Source organism: Ylistrum balloti, unplaced genomic scaffold (assembly GCF_031769215.1).
Source record: "Ylistrum balloti isolate Yb309-2 unplaced genomic scaffold, AGI_CSIRO_Ybal_v1 Utg369740, whole genome shotgun sequence".
NCBI lineage: Eukaryota > Metazoa > Mollusca > Bivalvia > Pectinida > Pectinidae > Ylistrum > Ylistrum balloti.
The window spans coordinates 1933743-1945845 of NW_026781950.1; the positions used below are offsets into that span (position 1 = coordinate 1933743).

Here is a 12103-nt window from a genome sequence, read left to right on the forward strand (position 1 = left end):
CCTCGGGTGGAGTCCAATATCCCACAAAAATATATTGATCATTTATGAAAAAGAGCAAGAAAAAAATCCAACACGTCAACATAATCCAATCTCAAATTCAATAAAACTAAGGTAAAATATGAATGAAAGAAAGATTTACACGGACACGTGAACGGGAATGTAGTCGTAAAGTAGAAAACAATGTTATCGAGTAGTACCATATTAATGTGTTTGTAGAATATACCATGTACTTATATGTATTCATTGAAGTATGGTAAATAGCCATGTGTCTTTCTATGTGTCTCAGTGGTGTCTCTCCGTGTGTATCAGTGGTGTCTCTCCATGTGTCTCAGTGGTGTCTCTCCGTGTGTCTCAGTGGTGTCTCTCTGTGTGTCTCAGTGGTGTCTCTCCGTGTGTCTCAGTGGTGTCTATCAGTGTGTCTAAGTGGTGTCTCTCTCCGTGTGTCTCAGTGGTGTATTTCCATTTGTCTCAGTGGTGTCTCTCAGTGGTGCCTTTGTGTGTGTCTCAGTGGTGTCTCCTTATGTCTCAGTTGTGTCTCTACGTGTGTCTCAGTGGTGTATTTCCGTGTGTCTCAGTGGTGTCTCTCTCCGTGTGTCTCAGTGGTGTCTATCAGTGTGTCTCAGTGGTGTCTGTCCGTGTGTCTCAGATAGAACAAGGGAGTTCGACTAATGAAAAATGTCTATAAAAGAGTACAATATCGCAACAGAATTCTAACGCTGCCTTGTACAGATGTTAAGGTAAAGAAGGGATGAACACGTACATCTTTTTTGTATGATACTATATTTAGTACTTACACACTGAACTCTAATGTATAGGGGTAAGGGTTGACGAGGGCCAGCAAAAGTAAGAAATTTAGTACTCAACTCCGCATCAACCTATAGTAAAATGGTTTACAACACAATGAAACTGGAAATTGGTTTTACTTACTTCCAAAAAACAACGATTTGATAACCAAATAAACAGAGTCAAATAAACACCTCTATTTATCAACTACAAAGCTTAATAAGAGTGATAAAAAATCCAGAAATACAGGTCTGTAATAACAATCTTATGGACAAAAAAATATTAAATAAATGATATAGGTTAAAATCAATATTTCAACTCAATTGCATCAACATACATCTTAATCCCATCGATTTCCATACGATTCTCAACAACACCCCTGTTACCATCTCTCAACATGGTCTCAAAAATCTACCTCTAATTGGAGAGCTCCATTTCCTGTCGTAATAACCAATCTGTATTATCCTGTAACCTGTATTTCAGTCAGTTAGTGTGACCTTTTCACGTGCATTGTAAGTAAATTGAATAAATCTGCAAGTATATATTTCCGTAACGTCTTTACATCTAAACAATTATTCTGCGTGCAGATTTATATAAACATTTATAGACAAAACACCATGTTGTGACGATACTGTCTAGGGATCGTTGTTGTTCATTCTTACTGTAAACAATGTTAACAATCAATTTCAATGTAAGAATACAATCGGTGATAGTTTATTTTGATAAATACAAAATTTAAAAAATGTCAAAGTAGATTGTATAGGTTTTTTCTAGAAAAGTGGTCTCCCTCGGCACTTTGACTTGTCAGAGTTGATATTAAAGATTATGGTTTCTTCTACATTGGCTGATTGAATAATGAAATGATTTCTAGAAGTGTGGACTGGTGACAAGAGGATACAGATCTACCTGTATGACCCTGCCTGAACTGGAGACTTTTTGTTAGTATGATAGTTATAACATATTTTTCTATCAACAACCACACAAAAGAACCAGCATTAAAATATCTTATATTGTGATCAATTATTTTTCGTACCTGTGACGAAATGGAGTTTGTATTATAAATTCTCTGGAATATCAAACTGTACGATTTTGTAGAAAACCCATACTTATAAATACCACCCTTCAATACATTTTAAGAATTTGCCACAGTACAACCAATCAATAAGTAGCATGGTACATGTTTTCGGAACTCAACGCAGCATTCATGACGATATTTTCGATGCCATTTATTCTTTAACTCCAAATATACATTATGTTGTCAATAGTTTAATCTTTGCTTAAAGTGGTTCAGCTAGATCTATTTGAAACGTCGGCTAAAATTTCTTCCGCTTACTTCTAAACGAGGGAGTAGATGCACAAGAGACATATAAAATGGTTTCCCAGCATACGCAGACTCATCCTATTGCTTTCTCTGATTGGTATGTAAGACTGTGTAACGTGACATAGAATCATAAAATTACGTTTTTATTGCCAATGTTAACTATGTGCATTTAGTTCCATGATCCCATTAGAGTTTACGAAATTGATGTGCAGAACACTTTGTGTATTCATGCAAAAACATTAAAGGGAGATAAATCTCGTACAACCTTGTGTCATTTCTGGTGTTATTTACATATTTTCTATATATTTCTACTGTGGCTGGGGACCTCAAAAAGGGATAAGCGCCGTACACTCGCCAAGTCACGTGTCTTGTCTGAGGCTCTTAGGGCTATTCTAAGCTGGATGTCACGGAGACACTGAATAAAACAATCAGTCAAGATATTCATTGAAAATGTAAACTCTTCAGAATCTCCAGGACTGGAATAAAGAAGATGTGAATTCGAGTCCCATATTCAACGGTGACAACAATACTGATTTACGTGATCAAATACATCGTTCGACTTTGGCATGCAAATGTTGTGTTTGGTGTGAGAAATTGAACGGCGGGGGAGATTAGATTATCTCGATATGAATGCTCGAGGAGGCTCTGTCAGATAATGTTTAGCTTACTCATATCCTTGAATCCCTTTACTGTAATGTCAGACGGTAATAAAAACGATTAAGTAAAGGACTTGTATCTCTCTATCTGAAGGTTCAATACAATTCCGGTAATGTTTGGTTACAGAGGGCTTTTAAATTGGACCATTTTAACTGTAGCACGTGCATTAAAAATTGTATTTCCAAGGCACCTATTGTGGACGCATACTTTGTTATTTCTAAGTAGTCGGCTGTTTTCTTTGCACCAAATATAGCGAGTCTGCGCTAGCCAGTCGGTATTAACTTCATGAACATCGTCTGTGACAAGGGATGGGGGACAAAACAATAGCAATGCAAAAGAGACGTCTGCTCCATTGAGAAATAAGCTAAGGCATTGTAGAATAGACTTGGCAATTAACTCTCTGTCAGAACAATGAGGAGTATCATAAACAACACATTGTAGGCAGGAATATATTGTCAACCAAGAAACACTTTTTAAAATTGTGATTTATAACGTCTTCAAGCTTGGAACCCCATTATCGGGTATTAACGAATAGAATAAAATATATAAATGAGAACTTCAAAGCCTGCAGCGTTTTTAGGGCAAAATCTAAAGCCATTCCCTGAGTTGCTGAAATTATCGAAGAGTCAAATTGAAGCGGAGTATCCCTATAATACCTGGTACATGCATCACTGAAGTACACACATCAGGCCCATAGCATGTCATCGAGAGCAATAGGTGTGATGTCCAGAAACACAATTACTACAGCATACGCCGGTCCGTTCCACCCTTAGTGGTTTGTGTTTGTCAAGAAGCTGAAGTGGTGAACCCCACACCTCGAATCCTTACCCGAGGTTGCGAAGGCCATTGCTCTAGCGAATGAGCTTTTGCACGCAAGGCGAGACTATGTGTTGATAAACGTGTCTTCGGGAGAATGAAATGTGTCCGTACCATGTTTTCCGGGGTTAGTGCGGAACTGACGCTGACTTTATTGAGTTACTACGTTGAAGTACACTCACAAAGACAACCAGCAGGACACCGCATCCGGTCATATACATGTAATGCAGACAGTCTGCACACCGGTCGCTGCACAACCAAAATGATTAGTGATATATCAAGCTCATGGTAGAGAAACAAAGGCCTTCCTCATATGGCAAACATTATGATAAAAGTAAAAAGGTTTGAGGCAATATTACGGGATACATGTATATTACGTAAATATTTGCTAAGGAACGATGAATATTCCTAGATATTAGCTATGCAAGACATTGACATACACATTACAGCATAACAACAGCAAATGTGTATAAATTATATATGGTCTTGCTCGGCTTACTCTTCTGCAACACCTGGTCTTATTCACATTGTACTTTTTCAGGAGTCTCGGTGTAAACCTTTCTTTTGTTCTTATATTGCCTTAGTTTTAATGAACATGTTGGTATTTTCTTGTTGTTTTTCCCCTAAACAATTTTGGTCAGGCTTCTCTCATTCCCACACAGGAAGATTCTTGTTCGGCCACGCGCTATTAAATGAAGACCATAATTGATGTACAAGTAGTTTACTTCTGATTTCGATCGAAGACAATATGAATTGAGATAAATCGTTAGGGAGAGTTCTTACTGGTACTTCGGTTTCATCTGATGCCCCAGACAAGACGTCTGAGGCCTAATGGCTACGGCCGCTGTGTCAGCAGATGTACTGAAGTACCATTGTCTATGTGCTGCCATTTCTACATTTAGTCGTAAGGGTTTGTCTAGCGGAGACAGTATTAATGTATTGTGTAGTAGACATTTACTTTGAACCTATTGACCTCTATGTAGACTTTCCCGACTTTCTTGGAAACATGACTAAAACTCCTATATCGCCAAAGTGTTATTCGAACGTACAAATGTAGAATTCCTATCGTACGAAAATGTAAAAAAGGTTTTCATTAACATCTGTGGCATCTTTCACTTTTCCGAAATCAAATCTGAAGTCTATGGACACAATTATTTATGAAATTGTATTTTAAGAATTGTTAGACAAAAATGATTGGAATATTACTAACGTATCAATAAATCACCGAAGATCTTTAAGAGCGGGGCTTACAATGTTTGTATTTGGTATTTTAATCAATAGGGTGTAGATATGAATGTCTTCCAGTATCGAATGATCAGAAAATTACAACAGATTAACCTGATACATTGTGTATTGACTGTATCAGCAACATTTGATATTTAAACCCAACATTAATATTTTTTTCGATAAAATCTCCCAGGCTTGCCTAACCAAAGCACAAACCAACGAACCGATAGTTGATTCAGAGATCCGTGTTCCTCTCATTTGTGTCCATTACGATATTAATTAGACCTGACGTAGCTATCCGCGATCGATACCACGTACAATCTAAGCAATACCGACGATGCAATACCAAGGGAGCTAACCACAGATTATAATCGCTAACCGCACGAACGAAAAAGCCATGTATTAATATGATTTCGATGTAGTAATATTACATACATTGTATCAGTATACAATTGTTGACATATATGGGTTATCCAACACTGTCTCGAGACGTAAATACGTGAAACTGAAGATTTATCATTTAATCTTAAATCGGATGGATTATTAACACCGTAAGGTTTATGCAGTAACATTAATTATTAAGTTTTAGGTAATTGTCGTACGAAGATCTATAATAAGGTTGATTAACAACACGTGATTACGTAATGCATATCTATTCAATAATTTTACGACAATGTAATATTGACCGAGTTGTTGTAACAATAATTTTAATCTAAATTTTAATTTCATTCACTGTATGCACGATCTGTAAACAATACGTCATTGCCTTTAAGAAGGCAGTTTGTTTATGTCAAATCAGTTTGATTACAATAAAACAGAAGCGAAATATAGTGTAGTATTAAAACAGACGAATGATATGAAGTTATTGGAAGACCTTGTTATTTATTTCGTAAGTCTATTTGTGTACAAAGACGATACGTACTTAGCTTCCTGGATAGCTCAGTCGGTTTGAACATTCGCCCACGCAACTTCAAGTGAAACTTCCAGGTGTGTGGGTTGACGCTCCCTAACAGTGACATTCTGTATTTCTCAGAGAAAACTGAGAAACAAACAGGTCTATGCTATTGTGGTTGTATGCTAATCTCTCCCTGTGGCATGCTACGGGTCTCCCGTATGTTATTCAGTGACTGTTCACCAGATTATATACCGAACAAACAAACCTACAAGCTTTATATTATCCTTAGTGAGTGCCAATCTATTATCAAAGTCCCATTGAGTAAGTTAAAATTTACTGCGTTCTACATCAATCCTTTACCTGTACTAGATCGACATTTAGTTAGCAATGGTAAGTCAAATTAGATGAGTTGTTACCCAAAATGGTCTTAAACAGGAAAAAGGAGAGAGCCTTGTCAATTGTTCTGTTGATGGGTGACGTTACATGTACTTGAAATTAAGCGTTGTGAAAACATAACACCCCTATAATTTCACTTTAACATTCAGATGCCAAACTGTACTTTTATTGCTATTTTTGTACTTTGGCGAACCTCAAATGATATAAAGTCGACGCTCACGCGTCAAACAGGCCGAGCCCGTATACGCCATGGAAATCCTTTGTGACACATGACCCTTGTCTTGTTTAAGGGCAAAAAAAGGACAATTTCATGTGCACACGTTACATATATTTAGGAAAATATATCCTATAAGTATATCAAAGGGCAGCACGTGCGTCTTAGAGCGTTATCGTTAGTGACTACAGGGATGACTAGAGGTGATCTGTGATTTCCCTGGTTGTCACAGAAAATGTCAGAAGTTCGAATCTTAGCAGTGCTGAAGCTTGACGTCTGAGGGATTTCACCGCTAATCACGTTTGGAGGATCTAGATCCGTCCGAGAAAACAATAAATTGTCTATTATCTCTTATTCAATTGTTTCTGTGGGTGACGAACGCGAGTAATCGGGATTTTATCGACCGTCAGCAGTGAGCGGTGGACTGGTGGTTTTATGGGTGTAGATAATGCTAGCTCTGATAATCGTCAGATATATGTATATATATCATGTGTAACCATACTGTGTGATAAGCTGTCATTTGAACCGTTATCAATAAAATGATTATACAGGGTTCCGAACCATGTTCGCTGCTTTTTGTATTTATCTCGTGTAAATGTATTTGCAATTATAAATGTGTTGTTTTCTGATCAATTAATATTTTTTTTCTTATTTTTGCAAAAACGAACAAAGAAAAATACATAAAAACTGAAAAAAAGACAAGTAAGTTTCCAGTAATAGAAGAGTTGAACATTAAAGCAGTGATATGTCTCTTTACAGCGATATGTCTTACTACAGCGATATGTCTTACTACAGTGATATGTCTTACTACAGCGATATGTCTTACTACAGCGATATGTCTTACTACAGTGATATGTCTTACTACAGTGATATGTCTTACTACAGCGATATGTCTTACTACAATGATATGTCTTACTACAGTGATATGTCTTACTACAATGATACTACTACAGTGATATGTCTTACTACAGTGATATGTCTTACTACAGCGATATGTCTTACTACAATGATATGTCTTACTACAGCGATATGTCTTACTACAATGATATGTCTTACTACAGTGATATGTCTTACTACAGCGATATGTCTTACTACAATGATATGTCTTACTACAGCGATATGTCTTACTACAGTGATATGTCTTACTACAGTGATATGTCTTACTACAGTGATATGTCTTACTACAGTGATATGTCTCACAACAGTGATATGTCTTACTACAGTGATATGTCTTACTACAGTGATATGTCTTACTACAGTGATATGTCTCACAACAGTGATATGTCTTACTACAGTGATATGTCTTACTACAGTGATATGTCTTACTACAGTGATATGTCTTACTACAGCGATATGTCTTACTACAGTGATATGTCTTACTACAGCGATATGTCTTACTACTACTAATGATATGTCTTACAATGATATGTCTTACTACAGTGATATGTCTTACTATAGTGATATGTCTTACTACAGTGATATGTCTTACTACAGTGATATGTCTTACTACAGTGATATGTCTTACTACAGCGATATGTCTTACTACAGTGATATGTCTCACAACAGTGATATGTCTTACTACAGTGATATGTCTCACAACAGTGATATGTCTTACTACAGTGATATGTCTCACAACAGTGATATGTCTTACTACAGCGATATGTCTTACTACAGCGATATGTCTTATTACAGCGATGTGTCTTACTACAGTGATATGTCTTACTAGAGCGATATGTCTTACTACAGTGATATGTCTTACTACAGCGATATGTCTCACTACAGTGATATGTCTCACAACAGTGATATGTCTTACTACAGTGATATGTCTTACTACAGCGATATGTCTTACTACAATGATATGTCTTTCTACAGCGATATGTCTTACTACAGCGATATGTCTTACTACAATGATATGTCTTACTACAGCGATATGTCTTACTACAGCGATATGTCTTACTACAGTGATATGTCTTACTACAGTGATATGTCTTACTACAGCGATATGTCTTACTATAGTGATATGTCTTACTACAATGATATGTCTTACTACAGTGATATGTCTTACTACAGTGATATGTCTCACAACAGTGATATGTCTTACTACAGTGATATGTCTTACTACAGTGATATGTCTCACAACAGTGATATGTCTTACTACAGTGATATGTCTTACTTCAGTGATATGTCTTACTACAGCGATATGTCTTACTACAGCGATATGTCTTACTACAGTGATATGTCTTACTATAGTGATATGTCTTACTACGGTGATATGTCTTACTATAGTGATATGTCTCACAAGAGTGATATGTCTCACAACAGTGATATGTCTTACTATAGTGATATGTCTTACTACAGTGATATGTGTTACTACAGTGATATGTCTTACTACAGCTATATGTCTTACTACAATGATATGTCTTACTACAGTGATATGTCTCACAAGAGTGATATGTCTCACAACAGTGATATGTCTTACTACAGTGATATGTCTTACTATAGTGATATGTCTTACTACAGCGATATGTCTTACTACAATGATATGTCTTACTACAGTGATATGTCTTACTGCAGCAGTTTTTTTCAGTTTAGTAATATGTTTAATAAGATCGTAATACTTTCTCTAATCACAGAGCAATACACATTACGGTTAAGTAATCACAATATTTCAAAGCACGTGTATATTGTATCAATTTATGACCGCCATTGTTAGTTTTAATCAAAATTCATCATATTCACATTTTCAATTTGTATAGTATAATCGGAATATGATCGACCACTCTGTCATTAGTTGACTTTATTCTCTAGTCACAAGCACATCAAAACCAGCGATGTTAACAGACAATAAAATACCTAATGCTACATAACAAGCCGTGTTGCTAGGATACTGCTCCCTTGGAGTTAGAGGTAGGTATATAAGATAACTTGTAAAACACATTTGTAAAAGAACTCGTAACGCATATTTCTTTTAAATCCTTTGCTTCCCCTATTATAGCTAGTTCTAGTTTTTAACGATGTAACCTGAGTGAAGGCTTTGTGTGTTTTACACTATAGCATATCTCGTAAGTTATGCTTTCTTGTCGTCTTGTTTAGAATTGTAAAAAAGACGAAGAAAACCTTATAAAAACAAAGCAAAACAAAAACAAGAACAAAAACTAAAAAGTAAACAAAAATAACAGATAAATTAACAGCTAAATAAACAAAAACAAAGAATTAATAAAAAAAAAAAAAATCAGATGAAAAACCATGATACACATTTACCGAACACACATGCAATCTATCATGCTTCTTTCTGCACCTGATAACTCTAATATGATAAAGGCCAGATGAAGTTTGTTTATTTTTCATCATTTGGATACTTACTCGCGTATCTAAGCGTTATGCTGATATTTCAGTTTTCTATTATTACACATTGGATTTTAATTTTCTGGAAGGTATTGATGTAAAGATTGCTATATAGGAAGGGAGTAAAGTGTCGTGTATCCTTGGCTGAAGCTTGAAGTTATTACCTCCCTTGACATAAGCAGTGTATAAAATGAATGATAACAATTTCAATCAGCTGCACATCTACTTTTTGTGTTCGTATTCTCTACTCAAACATAACGCTGACCACGATAATACCGAAATCAAAATAGCATACCTGTAAATTTGTGTCAAACATTAGAACACTACAACCTAACATTATAAGACGCACAAAGAATGCCAATTAGGACAATACAGGCCTGTTACAATTCAATTGTGAGAGCGCATGCGTATCACTGCGAAATGACGTTATAGATTTGACAGGTAATTTCGCACTTTAATCCAACTTCCTTGTTTCGGAAGCGGAACTAGTTTTTTTATGACAAATAAGGCATTAGATTAAAAATGACAAACATCGCAATTTTACATCTCTGTTTCCATGGCAAACGCACTGATTTAGAGCTCATCATATAAACCCTCAAATGAGCAGACAAGGATTACGTAATCGAATTCTCATAAATGCAAATATAATCTTCATTTTGTTTTACATCCTTACAAAATGGCATTCTTTTTATCATATGCAAATGCTTAATCTAAGCAGGAGCTCAGATTATTTCCAATAAATAGTTTATCATTTGCTATCCAAGTCCTCGAAAGAGAGTAAATGAAAATCAGATTTTCCTGGCAATTCAGAATCGCAGACGTCGAAGTTCAGACATTAATTTTTTTTGTTTGTCAATAAATCCAAACAAGCGAAAATATACAGTAATCGATCAAATGGAGTGAAATACATAAACAACTAAACGAAAACAAAATACTATATTCGTCATTGCTCCAACGATTGAAAATAATGTCTATACCGATGTTGTTTGAAAACTTATTGTGTTCCCGTAAGTAACTCTTGTTTAGATTAGATATATACCTCTATCAATACACGAATGCTTGTAAGCTATTGTCATTTTTAAAAAAACGGCGAAGATAAATGGGTTCTTTCCAATATACATACCTGTCTTTTCATTCAGATGTGCATCATGCTGTACACAATTTGAAGCTCCCTATGTCAGGGATTTTGGTCAGTAGATTCAGGTATACGCTGTCCAATGGAAACAGTGCTATTTACAGAAATGCTCGAGGGAGCAGTTTGCATTCATGGCAACCAATATCCGGTGCTAATAAAGTTTTGATACGTTTAAGTAATCTATTCGGTAAGCTGGATGTCTAATTAGACAGCTTCACAGTCTATAGCATTTAATCATAGTGTAACCTACGCATGCGCCTTCTCACATTTATCAGTAGTATTGCAAATGATACAGAGGATATTAGAAGACCGAGTTGGACAATATTTATGTATATACACGGAAATATTAACACATGCTCGCCTTTCCAACTGATTGATGGATTAAGGGCTCAATAAACCAGTGCTAATTAAATCAAAACGACCTCATGCCGCCGAATCATTTCAGTGTCTCAACCTCGTCGCCTCGGTAACCCGTATGTCTGTCTGGACTCACGGCATTTACATGTGCTATTATGTCAGCAATATCGGGGACACACACGAACACCTTTCTGTTGTTCCTGGATAATGCACGCAGTTACTGAAGAACCCGAGCAGGACAGGTGCTCGCGATCCCTGTTCTAGAAATTAGTCCCTTGAAACTAAACCAGCATTCCTTAATTGCAAATAACAAGAACCTTTGTTAGTGTGATAAAACACAGGACAACACGATACCTTGTTCTTATTTTTATCATCTCCGGGCTTAGATCTGGTGCATGGATAGATCAATCGAGAAATAGCAGATAAGTTCAATCACACGTTTAACGGAAAATTGGACCAGATGTACATTCCACTTACGTAAACCACGCACATATCTTCATTAAATTTTAACTACAGAACATGTTCTCCTTGATGAATTGCCAATTTGTCTAAATAGAAACATCGTTTGTCTTCAGATCAGATATTTTTTTCCTTCTCTAAAGTGGACATGTCCCTTTTTTCCTGGAGCAACTTGCATGAAATTGATAATGAACGTATTTAGTATAATCAATTTCAAGAAATGTTGCAAATTTAAAACATAATTGTTAATAATCATTATGTAGTCCAGCTACAGATTTTTGCTATAGACTTTACCCCATATGTCTTACTTCGTATTTTAAAGTATAATTTCATTTTTCGTCAATCACAGAACCTAAGAAAATATTTGCTTTCCTGTACGGGGAAATGACAAAAGTATTACATTTCATACCTAGTTTTAAATATTTCTTACATGATATGTTCAGCTTAACATTGTTAAATTGCTGTCGTCAGTATTTGAAATCGTTATGTCGGTAACAC

The 12103-nt window shown here is 35.9% G+C and overlaps 1 protein-coding gene across 1 annotated transcript in view; it reads left to right on the forward strand.

Moving 5' to 3' along the window:
* LOC132543126 (potassium/sodium hyperpolarization-activated cyclic nucleotide-gated channel 3-like) overlaps window positions 1-12103 on the forward strand; it is a 78593-nt gene that overhangs the window by 19283 nt on the left and 47207 nt on the right. The gene's annotated exons all lie outside the window — the stretch shown is intronic.